This window comes from Enhydra lutris, unplaced genomic scaffold, assembly GCF_002288905.1.
Source record: "Enhydra lutris kenyoni isolate GAN:26980312 unplaced genomic scaffold, ASM228890v2 scaffoldscaffold34, whole genome shotgun sequence".
NCBI classification, from domain to species: Eukaryota; Metazoa; Chordata; class Mammalia; order Carnivora; family Mustelidae; genus Enhydra; species Enhydra lutris.
Genome location: NW_019154118.1, coordinates 25953799 through 25972274, shown reverse-complemented (window position 1 = coordinate 25972274; position 18476 = coordinate 25953799). Strand labels below are relative to the sequence as shown.

The 18476-nt window shown below is 37.4% G+C and overlaps 1 protein-coding gene across 1 annotated transcript in view; it reads right to left on the bottom strand.

Moving 5' to 3' along the window:
* Nucleotides 1-18476, bottom strand: part of LOC111153821 (guanylate cyclase 1 soluble subunit alpha 2) — a 294976-nt gene that overhangs the window by 64777 nt on the left and 211723 nt on the right.

Genomic DNA, 18476 nt, shown 5'->3' with positions numbered 1-18476 from the left:
CCTTCAGTTCAGGTCATGATCCTAGTGTCCTGGGATTGAGCTCCGCATCGGGCTCTCTGCTCAACAGGGAGCCTGCTCCCCCCCCCACCACCCCAGCCCTCTCTCTGCCTACTTATGATCTCTGTCTGTCAAATAAATAAATAAATAAACTCTTTTTAAAAATGTAAACAAATCAAAAGGAAGAATAGGTTCTATTTCCAGAGTCTTGTCAGCTTGGGCTACTAGTAAAGGATGTACAGTAGAAATGGACATGATCAGTTTAATTAAGCCCAGTTTATGAGACTCTTAGGATGTTTTACTCTCCTTTGGTTAGTGGCATTGATCTGGTCATTAGATTATATCACTTTCCTTTATTTTTTTTTCCCCTAACTTTTCCACTCTAGTTAGTTCACGTACCGTGGTGTATCAGTTTCAGGTGTGTAATCCAGGGATTCTGTATTTCCAAGCATCACCCACCCATCACAATTACTTTTTTGTCCCCTTAGGGAGTCCCTTCATCAGACTTGACACAGGGACCTGGTTTCCAATGTGTCTGACTACTGATACCAATAGTATGATGTTACAACCAGGTCCCTAAGCTATGGTTATTAAGAGACCACATGCAAACATCACAAAAATTTTCTGGTATTTTAAAAAATAAACTTTGAAAAGATAGATGCACCCCTATGTTTATGGAAGCATTATTGACAAAAGCCAAGATATGGAAGCAACCCACATGTCCATCCATAGTTGAATCGATAAAAAAGATGGGGCATATAAACACAATGGAATATTAGTCAGCCACGAAAAAAGAATAAGTGCTTGCCATTTGCGATAGCACAGATGGATTGGGAGGGTAACATGCTCTGTGAAGTAATAGAAAGACAAATATCATATGATTTTACTAATATGGGGAATTTAAGAAAACAGATGAACAAAGGGGAAAAAAAGAGACAAACCACAAAGACAAACTACAATTCATGGTCTCTAGAAGGAAGGTGGGTGGGAGGATGGGGGAAATAGGTGATGGGATTTAAGAACGCACTTATCACGTAGATGAGCACGGAGTAGTGTAGAATTATTGACTTATTATATTGTAGACCCGAAACTAACATAACACTGCATACTAATTATACTTGAATAAAAAACCTAAAAGAAAAATATGGGGGGAAGGTAGAGGGGTTGTGCAAAATAATCGTTAATATATGCAAGATAAAATTATAAAAGTTCACAAATACATTCAATTAGATGCATGTCTAGAAAAAATTATAAACTTTTTTGTTTTAATTTAAAATATAAAGTCATGAATGACATATGAGATTAAGGGTTAGGATCCAAAATTTATAAAGAACTTATCAAACTCAACACCCAAAGAACAAATAATCCAATCAAGAAAATGGGCAGAAGACATGAACAGACATTTCTGCAAAGAAAACATCCAGATGGCCAACAGACACATGAAAAAGTGCTCCACATCATTTGGAATCAAGGAAATACTAATCAAAACCACAGTGATATACCACCTCATACCAGTAAGAATGGCTAAAATTAACGAGTCAGGAAACAACAGGTGTTGGCGAGGATGCGGAGAAAGGCGAACCCTCCTACACTGTTGGTGGGAATGCAAGCTGGTGCAGCCGCTCTGGAAAACAGCATGGAGGTTCCTCAAAAAGTTGAAAACAGAGCTACCCTATGACCCAGCAATCGCCCTACTGGGTATTTACCCTAAAGATACAAATGTAGTGATCTGAAGGGTCATGTGCACTCCAGTGTTTATAGCAGCAATGTCCACAATAGCCAAACTATGGAAAGGACCTAGATGTCCATCAACAGATGAATGGATAAAGAAGACGTGAATGGAATACTATGCAGCCATCAAAAGAAATGAAATCTTGTCATTTGCAACAACACAGATGGAACTAGAGGGTATTATGCTGAGCAAAATACGTCAATCAGAGTAAGACAATTATATGATCTCTCTGATATGAGGAATTTGAGAGACAGGGTGGGAGGTTGAGGGGGGTAGGGAGGGAAAAAATGAAAAGACAGGATCAGGAGGAAGACAAACCGTAAGAGGCTCTTAATGTCAGGAAACAAACTGAGGTTTGCTGGGGGAGGTGGGGTAGGGATAGGGTGCCTGGGTGATGAACACTGGGGAGGGTATGTGCTACAGTGAGTGCTATGAATTGTATAAGACTGATGATTCACAGACCTGTACCCCTGAAGCAAATAATACATTATGTTAATAAAAAAATAAATATAAAGTCACGTATGCTCCCCAAATGCTCTAAATGCTATCATTATGGATTTATTTATAGAATGAAATTATATAATAAATTGCATTTTTCTATACCTATTGAGTATCTGGTATCAAACACAGAGTAGTATCTTGATAAATATTTTAAATGGAATAGCAATATATGAAAAAACAAAGAATGAGAAAGTATATATTATTGTCCCTATTTGTCAGAATGTATATTCTACATTAGTGTATCCGTTTTAACTTAATTCAACAATATTATAAATTGCTTGCAGTATAATGTACAAAGATGAAGACACAATTCCAATAATGAACATTCTTACAGTCTAATTCATAATACACAGGAATGTACATCAACAATTTTTAATGGTAATTCCCAAAAGTTATTATTTTAAATTTGCTATGCAGCAGGACATTTTACTACAGAGCCCATAATTGATGACGATAACATACACAGACAATGTATTTGCAAGACAATCTATGAAAAATATCAGTAGTTAAATGGGACAAAAGTTACAGATTTCCTAGCATCAAGTAATTGCCATTAAGAGAATGCGAGTGTCAGTGATGACTTTAGAGGAGTTAAGTTGGGCCAAGAAAGATGGAGAGAATAGGATAAACAAACACACGATGCATTGTAAAGAACAGCAATGAGCCTGGTATAGTTAATGCCATAATACTGTGGTGAGATGTTACTTATTCAACGGGATGGAGGTCTGAAAAGATAACTGGGGGACAGACTGAAGGTACTGATGATACAGTCCTTACCTGACAGGAAATCAAGAGCCAACTGAATGGCTTTGTTGTTGTTTGGTCACAAACAGAAGAGCAGAATACGGCATAGTTAGGAAAGCTTTCAAAGAAAATGAAAATTTCAGGTTAATAACAGAAGAAATTTTGCTGACACACGGGGATCAGTTGAGGAGGAGAGATGAAAGAAGCAAAGGAGAAAACACTTGAAGAAATGACTAAAGAGCAGTACAGAAGCAAAGATAAAATCATTCGTTTTCCAACATTTCATTCAATTGGGAAAGCGAGAGTCTGTTGAGAATCAAAGTGGCAAGGGTAAGAGACAACCCCTTTCAAAGATTTAAAAAAGTCAGCAAGAATCACCAAGAAGGGATAGTAAAATAGTATCCTGGAAAATGTAGGGACCAAATGCATTCAAAGATATGCATTTGTAATGAATATTTAATTACCATGAGTGTGTCATTTTCTCAAAAAATGCTCATTAATTCCAGACCCAGAATGGTACATGCTGGTAGTCCAGTGTGAGGGGGATAAAGAAGGGTAAAACCAGAAGGCTGTTAGGAACAGTGTTGAGTGCGATATGGGACAATGGCATCCTGGCTAGTTCAGGTGGTTATGGACTGGATTGTGTCCCACCAAATTCATATGTTGAAATTTTAACCCCCAGTACCTCAGAATGTAATATAATGTAGGAAATAGGGTCATTGCACATGGAAGTGGTTAAGATGAGGTCATACTGGAGTAGGGTGGGGTCCTCCAATCCAGAAAGACTGATGCTTTGATAAAAAGGAGAGACTTGGACACAGTCAGACAGGCAATCAGGGAGAACACACGTGGAGACTTGCAGCTATGCTGTCACGGGCCGAAGGACTACAGACGGAACCTTTTCCGAGTGTCGTCAGAGGGACTTCCTGGCCCTGTCAATGCCTTGATTTCAGATTTCTAGCCTCAAAAGTGTGAGACAATAAAATGCTGTATTTTAAGACACCCAATTTGTGGTGCTTTGTTATAGCAGCTGCAGCAAACTAACACAGAAGGCAAACAGCCAGAAGACAAAGTACAGACTGAAAAGCTCTGAATGGATAAAGCTTGGAGGTCATGGTGATCAGTGGGAATGGGGGACACAAAATGGCGGGAGAACAAGAGACTGTGATAGGGCAGAACGCCAGGAATTACAGCAGCTCCAGGCATGGCTGTATGTGGCTTTCTTAGGTGGGTTCTAACAACAGGCTAATGTAGAATTACCATTCATGTGAGCATACGTTTTTTTAAATGTCATAATTTTTCCTTAGAATAGCTTCTTATAATAAGTTCCTAGTATTTGTAACTTGATTAGGTAAAGTGTTTAAAAATAATTGTTCTGTAATGAATTTCTTTGGTAAACTTGAAGGTGACAACAAATATAAGACATATGACATATGACAAATGTTCACGCCCCAAGACTCATCACGACACTCTACTATTTTAACAAATAAATATGTTGTTAGAGAGGAGACAGAAGGGGCATGGGGGACTCAGAAGGGTACTCATGTACTGGTGCTTTGCAAACTAACAACTGACCCAGCCTAACAGTAGGAAAAGCTGAAGGTTAAAAGAAGAAATCGAGTTGTCAACTTTGACCGAGTTCTGCGGGAATAGTTGCCCCCAAAATCATAATGAGAGTCTCTCACAGAAGGAAGACCCAGGAACTAGGAGGAAATAGTTTTTACAAGAATTAAATGAAATGGTAAAAATGGGACTATTCTGTTAATAGACAGAGATGACACTCAAGAGGTCAAAATAATTGAACTTCCTGACACAGCTTTATATAATGTTTCTTACTTCTTTAATGTAATAACCTCAAAAAGTCAAAAAGACTCCAAGTGCTATTTCTTCTAACACAATGATCAGTTGCTGGGACAAAAACCAGAAACTGAAAAATTATTTCTCCTGCTTCTGTCTGGCCTTATTTTTCTTCATTAGCTTTATTGGTAATTCTCAGATGTTGAGATTCCACTGCTAACTAGTTACCTAATTTTTTATATCTGTTTTATTGCCCGTACAATGAGAGAACTGTCCTTCAAAATTCCTAATTTTTAAAATCAACAATTACCGATCGTTAATTATTCACAACCAAATTTCCTAAGCTCCCATATAATTATCCTTCTGTAAATTATCTCTGGTTGGTTCTGGCTAAAGTAGATTAGAAGAAAGAAAAAAGGAAGGAAGGAAGGGAGGGAGGGAGGAAGAAAGTCATTTTATCTCTAGCTTAGTAAAGCCAAAAAGCTGAAATTAAATTAATCATTGTATAGTTTTAACAGATGGCAGAAGCACATCAGAAAACATCTGGAATCTTCAGACAAATGTATTTGGCTCTAGAATCTGGCATTAATTGGCCATTCGGATAATGCCATAGAGCTGGAGAGAAACGTATGCTTTCAATAATCTTGCAAATCAAAATACTAATCTATTAATGCCCTACTAACTCGTCCAACTGAAATAAGGATCAGTGATTCTGGAGCAAATATTTGAAGTCATAAACAACCCTTGAGGCACTTACCTTAAAAGGAAGCTTTGTCTTTGTTGCTTGTGGCCAATATATTGTGCTCAGACTCCTGACAGAGGACATGGCATGTATGAATCTTGCTTCCCTGAGCATGCTTTTTTAATCAAAAAATAATAAGCATTTTCATAACTTAGAGTTAAAAGTAAAGAAATGGAAAAGAACATTTATAGGCAATAATATTCGGCTATTGCTTGCTATAATAGCATAGCTAGAGCAGAATGGTTTCCATACAGTACAGAATGTTCCGTCGCATAGCACAGAGACATCATCACACTGGATCGTAACCCCATAATCTACATTCTCAGGGTCGGCACAATGAACAAGTTCTACCTTGTTTCACTCTATTTCTGATAGCATCGTTACTAATTTCTGCCTGAAGCGGGTCAAATACAAGCCTGGGATACAGTGAGCACTTTGCAGAAGATGGGATTCTGACACGAACACTTAGAAAACAACAGAGGAATGTGAGAGGGTCAGAGAAATGGAGACCACTCTACATTCACGCAAACACCAAAAGTCAGTGCATCTACCTGTACACCAGGTAAGTGACATGGCAAAAGATGTGCAAACATAAAAGTATATTGACTTGTACGACGAAGGATCAGAGATAAGAAACGACATAGGTACAAGCAAAGACGAGAGAGCTGCTATCAATATCATAAGGACTAAAGTCTCCACTTTCTCCTTCCCCCACTTGGTAAAATTTAATTCCATTTACTGAGCATAGATGTCTCAAACATCAAATAATTCCTATGACTAAGAAGACAGTTCGAGTTTGAGGCATCTGGATGCCCACAGAGAAATACAACAAATGAACGCAACAATTTGCCAATGCCGAAAGTTTATCATGAAGAATTATTTTCTGAACTAACTGCCATTAAGTAAATTTAATTCCTTGATCTATTCTTTATATAACAGTTAAACTGATTCTAATACTTTACATTTCTAATTTTATTCCTCTGAAAACATTTTAACTGGCATCAATTCCTTCCCATTTAAAATTTATAGTGATGATTTGTAACTCAATAATCAGATCTTGGCTTATATTAATTTCTGCCCACTTTGTTTTCTTTTATGACCATTACTTTGCCCACCCTCATTTTCCTGGTCAAATGCCTTGTGCACAATTTTGTCAAAGATCTGATGTTCCTCCTCATTTTTAGCCAATAAAATTTTTCTACTCTGTTCAGTTTTAGGCATGATCTGCTGATGACTCCTTATGAACGAAATACATCAATGAACATCTGTGCTTTCTTCATTTTGAAACTATATTTATGCTTTTAAAATTAGAGATACCTATAAAGAAGGAAAGAAAAGCAGTCTGTGTTAGCACTGCCTGGGTAACTACGACGGACAGTAAAAATGAACGCATAAAGTAATGCATACCCATATGTACAAAGTTTAGACAAATATAAAACTTCAAGATGAAAGGTGGAAAAGCCCTATTTCCTAAGTCAACCAGTATCAACAATTTTATGCACATTAGTCATTACGATATTACTTCGTGTAAGTAATTCTAACATAGCCCACGGGAGAATGACAAGCATTTTTATGAAATGGGCAGAGAAAGGGAACATGGGGGGGGGGTCCCCAGGGTCATGTGGGCTAGGGACAGAGAAAACAACCTCACGAGAAACAGGACAGCGGAGAACACCACACGGGTCTGTGCACGGGTCCCCGAGAAGCAGGACTTGCCTTTTCTCTCTTCCATGTCTGCACCTTTCCTGAGGTGAGCTGCTTGCCAAGCACGTTGAAATAACTACATGCAGGCGACTGACTACTTAACATCGCTTTCAGATAAACTAATAATTAAAACAAACAAGTTGAATGGAATCCTAGAGTCTGAAAATCTGGGCGGCTCATTGCATTTTTGACTGAATGGATTTAAGTGACCAGATGTTGTGGTACTGTGTAGACAGAATTTTTACTTAATGAGAGCCAAGAAAAAAGGAGATTAGTACTTGGCGCTCCCACCATGGAGTCTGCAACTCGACCATGTAGTTTTGTACATGAGAGACATTCAGTAAATGCTTGCTGGCTGGGTGATCAAACCATTTTACTACATTTTTTCCACTTCCCGTCAGTGCTTTGGTTATCGTAAATATAAAAAAGTGATCTTGGATAACTTAATATACAAAAGAATCAACTGATACCATCTGGAAAATGTTTTTTTTTTTTTTTTTGAAAGATTTTTAAAATTATTTATTTGACAGAGAGAGACACAGCGAGAGAAGGACCCAAGCAGGGGGAGTGGGAGAGGAAGAAGGAGGCTTCTTGCTGAGCAGGGAGCCCAATGCTGGGCACAATCCCAGGATCCTGAGATCATGACCTGAGCCCAAGAAAGGCAGACGCTTAACGACTGAGCCACCCAGGCGCCCCATGGAAAAGAATGTGTCTTAAAGAACAATATTTCTTTTGGACTCTCTACTATGGTCTTAAATCTCTGTTTTACTGGTTTGGGATTCTTATATTGCCACAAAGAAAAGATCACTTTTTTTTTTAAGAAGAAGCTAATATTACAGAAGTTCATATTTCAATATTATTCCAAAATTAATTTTTCCTCCAGAGATTTTGAAATTTTATAAAACTACCAATTTTTGGCTCCCTATTTTTAAATGCAGACATAATTATCTTCATTATTTCACCATCTTCATGGACAGTTATAGGCAATAGAGTTTAACCCAAATTAGAATGCTTTCAAGTCATTGCACTGCTTCCGGATCTTAACATTTCTTAAGGAAGACAGAAAAGCAGTATTTTTTTTTTCCAAGGGAAATTACAGTTATTAGCTTACTCATAAGATTAGAAAATCATACTCATTATATTGTAGAGGCAGTGGAGGGAGATGGTTAAAGATTGTGGACTTCGAAGTCAAACAGATTTAAATTCTAATTCGGCATCTACTCTTTTTACCTATTTACTCTTATTTGACAATAAGTCCCTTATCCTGAGGCCCGATTTTCTCATTTGTAAATAAGGATGGCATCTTATTCATGGTCTATGATTGTTGTAGGGCTTACCAGATAATATTCACTATCTGTATATATCACAGATATGAAGGCATGGTTGTAACACACACGCACACACGTAAGTCACACACATGTACATGCACACATGTATGTGTACAGATGGATGAGAGACAGAGTGAGCATGCACACACTCTAGCTCCACATAATAACAGGCACACAGTCAGTGCTTGGTGAGAGGCAACTCTTGATGAATGCTGAGATCACAGGATTGCAGTCGGCATTCTGGCGAGGTTCTGGCCAGACTGGTATAAAGAAGTTCAAGGATTTCTTTTTTTTTTTTTTTTCCCAAAGCAGACAGATTCGTGTTCAAATTTAGTTCTGCAATTGACCAGCTGCATTATCTTGGCCAAATCATATAAAGTTCTATCTATTTATTTATTTGACAGAGAGCACCAGTAGGCAGAGCAGCAGGCAGAGGGAGAGGCAGGCTCCCCGCTGAGCAGGGAGCCCAATGTGGGACTCGATCCCAGGACCCCGAGATCAAGACCTGAGCCGAAGGCGGACACTTAACCGACTGAGCCACCCAGGTGCCCCAAATCATGTCAACTTCTGAATCTCAAATTCTTTAAATGTAAAATAAGATTAAAGAATTAAATAATAAGATTAAATGTATGTGGCAGGGTTTTGGGGGTGGGCAGGATTAAAAGGGATGAATTATGTATAAAGCCTCTGGCACGAAGTCTGAAGATGATGTTGTATGAAAGACGTACAATACATATGTTATTTTTTCCGGGATCATACACAGATTCTTTAGCCCCTGACATTTTACTTCATCTTTAAAATATATAAAAACTGTACCTGGGAGCTTCACAGGACTGGTGCATAGACTGAATGAGATGGTACATAAACTATCAACAAGCTATCAGCACATACTTGGTTTTCATTGTCTTTCTACTCCACTTCCCTAGGTCCATACAAAATCTACAGACACTACAATAATGTAGGTCCCAATGTACAGCAACAATAGCTTGAATATTCTAAGAAGGATTTAAGGTCTTTGTCAAATATTTTCAAGAACCTGACAAAAATTGCTCGCTCAAGATGGAAACGGTACTGCAAAAAATCCACGTGTCTATTTCCATTCAGTAACCCAGTCCTTCATTTACAGGGGTGGGTTCCATAGCCTGTAATTTCTGGGAGGGTCAGGGCCATATCTGGTTTAATCGCCCTTATATCGCCAGTGCCTAACCAGTGGTCCAGAAAATAATAAGTATTCAAAAAACATTTGTTGAACACGAGTAAAAGTCACTCCTGGCAATGCTCCAGCCAAGACCACACAGAATTAGCAACTGCAGACTGCCTCCAAAGAAAAAGCCTTTCAGCTCCTGAGACATTCAGAGCAGAGTCCAGGCCTGTGTTCCCAGCAACCTGCTGATTACCGGTCATCTGACCATCAGAATTACTCTGTTCCTTCAACCTCACCAGGCCCCTCGCTAGGAACTATTTGCAAGTATTTTGGACATTGCCATCAGAACCACCATATGTCCCCCAAAGACTGCAATCTGAATTCATCAGGTTTTACTAAATCTATTTTTTATGGTCGGATTAACCTTTGAATGAGCACATTAAAGGCAAATGATAAAGCAGAATAATTTCTTAGAATGGACACTACGTGTAAATTTGCTGTTGTAACATTTATACACAAGGTGACAATTTCTGATGCAGTGGGAAGCATTACACATGTGCAGAAGTCAATTCAGCCATTAGGAAAAAGCAAGAGTTGCTAGGAAACCACGTTCCAAATAAGGAATATTATAGTGGTGACCCAGACAATTAACATATGCCTGACATGGCTTCAACACAAGGCGCAACAGATTTTTTCAAAGCGCTCCTGACACTGAATGGTTCCTACCAGATTTGCAACTCAGGCGATTAAAGAGTTAGTTGCCTTTCTGTGACTTGAAAATTTCAACAGCCAGAACAGGAAAATGGAAAATCAAAGTGAGTTAAACACGATGGGAGATGTTTCCTAGGACTTCCCAAGTCTCTCCCGTGTATGTCGGAGGCAGGCGTGTCTATGGTACAAAGTCGCCTAACTTCATTTCACTGAATGAAGTCCATTCCATCTTAAAAGAATTTACTTTTCAAGTCTGTAAACTCTATTTCTGGGTGTTTGTATAGTCACAGGGAAAAAAAAAAGCCTTTAAGAATATGCAACACAATTCAATATGTGGTTACGATTTGTTGGTAAATTACAGGTGGCCGGACTCTCTCCAGTGTCAGGTTTCAGAGGCCATTTTGCCTCCTGTAGTTTTGGAAAATGAAAAAAAAATTACTTCAAAGCAATCTTTAAATTTGTATTTGGAGCTAGGTGTTAGATTTCAAGATAGGACTTCTGTTTCTGGTTTGTCACGCTAACAGTGGGGTTAGCGCACAGAGAGCACGTCACTCTCGTACACATTAGTCCATCTTGCTACTTTCACATCATTCTTGCTATTTTTTTCATGCAGTGAAAACAGGCAAATACCTTCACAGAAGGACTCCTTGGAAAATCTCTTTGACAAAAATCATAACAAAATTCTTCAGCAAGACCAGCACTTTCCAAAGTGTGAGCCTGATAAACTACTTTTTTCACAGATTGAAAGGGCGATCAACAGTCTAATTAAATTATATTAGAATCAATCATGATTAAAGATAAAAGCCAAAATCAACTAGCAAGGGAATTCCATCTCATTGACATACATATCGCACAAATAATAGTGTCTATTAAATCATTAGGCCAGCATTTTGTAGGACTGTAAGGCAGTAAGCATACGCTATCACAGCTCACCACGTCAGCACCGCGCCAGAAGAGAATTCCGCGACAAAAACAAATTTCTGGCACAACATATAAAAATAACTAGTTAGCGCAGAAAACACAACCTTTACGTTCAAAGACTACTGTATGAAAAAACATAAATACAACATTTTGAAATATGTGTCTTCTGCATTAAAATCCACAATAAACAAAGGGAATGTAAGCAGAAAAAAAGGATGCAGTAAATTGGCTGGTGGACGTGTCTGATCAGTCCAGCTGGTGATTCTAATTTCTGAAACAGGGATGGAAGCACAGCAATCCCCCGCCCACACACGCAGCACTGAGCTTACCTCTCTCACTTAATAATTTTAAAAATTAATCATTTTGGATGGAATATCTCTAAAACACATTACTCATTTCCATTCTCTAAAAGAGGACATCTAATACAAGTTCACCCGTTGACTACAGCCATGAAAAGCCTAATTTATTAGGTAATGGGATACTCAAGCAGTAAGAAAAATCAGACAACGTGAAATTTATTTACCCCACTTCCATTTAATAAGTCTGTGGTGCACAGAAACTAGGAGTGCTTGTTAGCTAGATTTTTTATTCTTTTTTTCAACTGTAAAACGGAACTAACAGCAATACAGTCCTCCTTGATCTGAGACTCAGAAGAGTGAATACCTTGCAAGGCCTTGGACCAGTGCTGCCTGGCATACGGTTAAGTGTTTCAGTAGATGTTTATTTATCATTACTCTGCAACAGACAGTTTAAATACAGTTGGATGTTTTTGTCTTTTCTGTTTAAAAATAATGTTATCTGTGATGTGGGTTGGAAATAGGCACAAATGTAGATTAGTGAGGATGAATCGTTATTAGTAAAATAAAACTGATCAAAACGTACATGACTTTGAACTTCTGTTTCTAGCAAGAGCAGTTATATAATCTGAACACCCCTTGGCAGGTCAGCTCACAAGGCACTGAAAGAATCTTACACCAAGATAGGGAGGGGAATGAATGTCAAGGAGAAGTGAGCGCGACATCAGAGTGTGGTTGTCTCCTGTGGGCATCTTCTGATTTCAGAAGGGTTAAGGAACTGAGCAGGACTTCTGGTACTGCAGCAGGGATTGCGGAACCGTGGAGACGAGATCCAGAGGCTGAGGACTGAAAGGGAGAAGTCTTGGTAAACCTGCCATACTTTGAGATGAGACCTCAAAGCCAACACCAAAGGTAGGAGGGTGATACCAGAAACAGAAGGCGAATCGAAGTAAGCTGGGCGCTCCCAGAAAATACATCTGAGCATTAAATCATCTGATCCCTGTTGTTAGAGCTCCTACAACTCTTTACACCAGAATGACACAGAAAATTTCCCCACAGGAGGGAAATTATTTCTACAATGTTTTTATACACAATCGCTAACTTTCAAACAAAAAATATCAATAATTTAGGCACAGAAGAGATGTAACATGGCCAAAAATTAAGTGAAGGGACAGATAATATAATGGACCACAAGACTCTAGAGATTTTTCAAGCAAGAATTTAAAGGTAACTGCAGCTGACAGAGTCAAGGAAATAAATAAAAACAGTATGAAAATGTTTGTCAGATGAATGGTGATTTAAACAACGGCCAACTGCTGTCACGTGAAGTGTGAAGTGGATGGGTTTAATGGATGAGTTTCATAACCAGCTGAGGGGAGTATTAGTGAGAAGACCTGGACAGAATATATAGACTTGAGTTCCAGTAATTAAACAGAAGCACATGACAGAGGAGACTCTATTATCACCTCATTTACTGGTAAACTCTCAATGAATAAACATATTCTTCACAAAACAGAAACCTCTTTCTAGTACCAAATAAATATACTGAACAGAACAGATTGGCAAATATATTTAAATATATTTAGCCGTAAATTTCGCTGGTAAAATTACCATACTATAAGTACTATAAAAAAATACTATAGTAATTTTGTGCATTATTCCCGCAATAAAAGTCATTTACTAAAATTATGACTAGTTGCATTACCTAAAAGATCAAAAGTAATTTCAAAGGTATCTACTGCATAAACATGGGATGTGAGAATAGTTGGGCTCCGTGTCCCAACAGTGAATTCACATAATGCCTAAGTAGTTCTTTCTGACCCCTTAGGGTTAAGTTCTGGAGAGAGAACATTTCAAGTAAGTATACATATTTGAGGGTAAAAGCACGAACTAGAATTTTATCCATAAACAATTACCAATTAGTTTTTCATTTTTTCTAAATACAGTCTTGGGTCCTATTCTCATGAGTTTAATTTAATACTGCCAATATCTGCAAAGAATAAATCCCTCCAAATATGAAAGTAACAATATCAGATTTCTTTTATAAATAACAAGCATTTAAAAATTAATTAGAGAATAATTTTTTCATAATCTCAAGAAATTCTGTAAGCTCATTAGAAGACTAAGTTGAAGCTTAAAGGAGGTACAATTTACTTTATTACATGCAAATTGTAAGTATATGTAAATTGTGTGTTAATATTCCTGCGTTTGGACTATGCAGTTAGAAAAGATTCACAGCATTTCCCTAATCTGCAATTAAGATTGCTAAACACATTAGTATTACAACACGATCATACATTGGTTTTTTAAGTCTCTTTCACCATCTCTGTATAATTGCCTCATTACATAAAATGTACCGTTCTCTAATTGGAGGAAGCAAATTTGAATTTGTGTGCCTATATGATAAAATTCGATGAAAATATTTTTTAAAAACTGAAGTCCCAAAGTAAAACCCAGATAGTCGGACACACTAACTCAATCTTCTTCAAAAGCCTTAAGTCATGAAAATCCCACTTGTCTTCCCAAGATATATTTAATCACATTTCCTACTCAATTCTCAGTTCAGCTTCTCTTTCCCTATTAACATTTTCATTTTCAAGGAATAAAGCGTAGGCAGTGATAAATATTTTGTAATAGTCATTAAATAGTGGCTAAATTACTAGTGAAAGGTAGCCTTTCTGCCTTAAAAACTATTCAAAATACTTTGGTAAGATTAGAGTCACAAGGCTAAAGAACAGCATGAAATCATACAATTTTCTAGTGAAATCACAATATGGCTAGCTCACAGGAGAAAGAATATAAATTTGGTATTACTTTTTGTCAAGTGTCTACTGTTGAAGATGTAAGAAAATCAGATTTCCTCCAGGGAGGTAAAAAATGGAGTAAGAATAATGCTGACACTTCTATAAATTCAGCCAATAGAATAAACACTGTATTGAGAAAGTATTAAAAATGCTCATCATTATTTTTAAAAGGGCTCTTAACTAAAGTCACTTTGGCTGGTCTTTCAGATTTGTTAAATAAATAGACCATGTTTGTGTATGCTTTGTAGATATAGGTCTATAACTAGCCTCTGAGTTTCACTATTTATAAAGACTAATTTGCTTGAGTATCACAAAGTGAATAAATGAAATTATGTTTTTTTTACTTTAAAAAAATTTTTTAAGTAACCCATTTTTATAGTTAGTGATTCAAGGACATTACCAGTCATTTGGGAGTAATTATAAATGGTAATTCAGGTACCTAATTTCCTGTCATGAGGGGTGCCTGGAAGGTTTATACAGTCATATAAACATTATCAATTTATTTTTCAAAATATGAGAGGTTTGGGGAAGTTTTCTTTTGAGTAATTCTTGCAGCTCAAATAGCTTAAATTTTAAACAGCCTAAAACTTACACAGTTGGAAGTAAACAGTCAGCTGATCACATAACAACCCTAGTGCACGCCCAAGCATTTTTAATAAAAGATTCTTTCAATAAGTCTAGAAATGTTCCCATGGCACCAAGTCAGAAGCCAATTCAAAGTCAAATTAATATGCCAAAAACAATCCCAAACCACACAAATAATATGAATTAGTAATGAAGCTAAAATTAAGGTGGTTTTATGATTTTGCACTCTCTCTCTGCATTCTTATTAAATCTTCAGAGACATTTCCCCTTCTGATTTAATAAGACTATCTGATTCATAAGACAGAGTAATGTTATATCCCACAAATGAAAATATGGATGAGCCCATGCGAAACACCTTTTGCTCTATGGTCATTTAACTTTGCTTTGACAGGGCTGAATCAATACAAACCTTCTATCTCCTATAAAAGAAAATCAACCCCAAGTGAGAAGACTGCCCAGGTAGTATTCTTGCAAATTTAAGAACTGATAGGAATTCAGTCTGGAGCGTGTGTATGTGGAACTTGCTGCATACCTGAGGCTGGATCCTTCTTGTTTGTTTCCGCTGCCCAGGGGAGAAGTGTCGCGCACACACTCGAATAACTTGTTAATTACGTCCTGAGGGGACCGAAACTATGTTTTCAATGCTCCATGCTTTCCTATTTTCACTACTGATAGGAATGGTTAGAAAACTCTCTTTCCGCATTTTAAAAATCACCAAACGTAAATGTATTGTGTACACAGCAGCGGTAAAAGGAGTCATTCTGTCCTCCACCCCTGCCTGCACCTTCCCGAATGAACCCCTCCCCCCCAATCTTCTTCCTCTCCCTCGGAGGGAAGGACCACATTGAATTTGTATGAACCATTCACTTTTTTTTCCTTTACACCTTCCCACCGATGTGGATATTTCTAAATAACATACTGTTTCCATGCCCCCAGTTCTGAAACTTACTTAAATGGAAAAACACTATAGCATTCTTCTATGATTTGCTTCTTTTGTTCACTATGAAGTGCTGACATCCATCCATGTAGTGACTTTCCCAACTGTATGGTATACCACGGCATAGATCTATCACAGTCAATCTACTCTACTGGACAGTTATTTGACTTATTTCCGGTTTGAGGCACCTATCAAAGTACTGCTGTGAACACTCTTAGGACTTCTGCCACACCTCCTCCTACCTCCCTAGGCAAACACCTAGGGAAGGGATTGTTGCGTTGTAGGCAAAGCACAAATTAAACTTCACTGGTAAATGTCACGGACACCGTACCATTTACACCGCCACCAGCTGTACATGATTTCCTGCTGCTCCAGACCCTCGCTGACAATTGCTCGGTCATGGCTTCAAAGCTGAACCAAACTAGTAGGTGGGAAAGCCAGAGTAGGGTGCTATCAGTATGCATCCTTTCACTTACTCATGAGGTTAAGCAAAGATACTTTTAGTGGTTAAATATGTTGCAAAAATATTCTCCTAGGGGTGCCTGCATGACTCAGTTGGCTCAGATCACGATCCCAAGATTCTGGGATCAAGCCCCACAATGGGCTCCCTGCTCAGTGAGGAACCTGCTTCTCCTTCACCCTCTGCCCATCCTCCTACTTGTGCTAATAAACAAACAAAATCTTTTTAAAAAAATTCTCCTAGTCTGTGGTTATCTTTTTATTCTTTTAAGGTGTTATCTGATAAACAGGAAGGTTTCAACTTTAGTGTAGTAAGACTTACATATATTTTCCTTTATGATTTGATAACTTTTAACTAGAGTGGTTTATGAAAAAATTTATTCCTTCCACTAAGTTAAAAACTCCAAATTATAGATTTATAGTTTAATAGTATGGCCCTTCATAATTAACCCAACTGGGATTACTTAATGTACAGACTCATTGAAGTAGAGGTCCAGTTTTAATACTTTTGTCCATGTGCATAACCAGCTCTTCCCAACCCTTCCTAGAACAGCCTATCCTTTCCCTACTTAAAATGTCACCTTTGTCATTTAGTCACCCCCCCTTTCTCTGATGCACTATGGCATTACCAAGACATGTTTAGTTTTTAATTCCTATGATTTACCTTCATAGAATCCCTTTAGGATTACTGTGTCTGAGAACTGATTAATGTCTTTTAATTGTTCCAGAAAAAAAAAATCTTTATGCATTCTCTCTGTACCTACATTTGGAAGCCCAACTGAACATTCATTTTTACACTCTGTACACTATACCTCCCACATATTTTATATTTTACATTATCTTTATTATCTATATTACCTATATTACATTTTATCTATTACATTACATTTTTATCTATATTAGATATATTTTTTATCTATATTATCTGTATTACATTATCTATACTACATTTTTAACTCTCTGGACCTAATTATGGGTAATATCTTCAGTTCTCACTTCCACAGTACTAATTTTTCCTTTGGCTGTGTCTAATCTACTTTTAAACTCAACCACTGACCATTTTCTTTCTGAAGTATTATGTTGCTGGCTTAGCAGTCCTCTGGTTCTTTTTCAAATCTACTGTTCCTGCCTCACATTATTAAGCTTCTTCTTTTTTTTCTTTAATTATACCAAACATTGTCATTTTGATTTCATCTGAAAATTTTGGTATCTGACAACACTTCACTGTTTTTCTTATCTCTTGTTCCCACTCGTTCTCACCATAATACTTTGAATTCTTTTGTGAATGTGTGGGTTTGGGGTTTTTTTGGGGGGTGGTGGTGAAGGGATTTTTAGTATTAGCCATTCATTCCCCAGAGTATTTACCTGTGGAAATTCTTTGAAGATGGGATTGAAGTTGACTTCCTCCAGAAAAAAGTGGTGTTTCTTAGTTTCCTGTTATCACTGCTCATGACAGCAATTACTTTAAATTCATCCCTTAGATTTTGTCAGTTCACACATGTAATGTAACTGGCATTTTTCTTTCCCAATAGTTCAGTGAGATGCTCAATAGGTTTAAACATGCTAAATAGTGTTAAATATTTCTTTACATTTTTAAGAGCACTTTAATAATTTTAGTCAGAAGGGACACTCAGAATATCTAATTTGCCATAACTCCAGAATGAGGAATGTACCACATTTTGAGGATTTCTTTTGTCTATATTTTTAACTCAAGTTTGATGAGCTGTTATAAAAGGACTGCCTTATATTCATGGTTACTTCTCCAAATACACAATTTCTGGTTTATAAGAGTTCAGAGTGATAATACTCCTGGGATCCACTGGGTCCTGGCAAGACTATAGGTAGGTGACCTCATCCATTCTTTGAGGCAGAGCTTAGGTTGTGGAAAGCCATCAGTACCAAAAAGAGTCCAGTGTACCTGGAGATAATTATCTACCATTTCTAAATTTTCTTAGTTACTGGCTCCAACCTTCAGGCTCTGCCACATTAAAAAAAAAAAATGCAGAAGTAACCCTGAGTGCAGAGGATTCATGAGGAACACCTGTATATTACCTGAAAGATAAGATCTGCCATT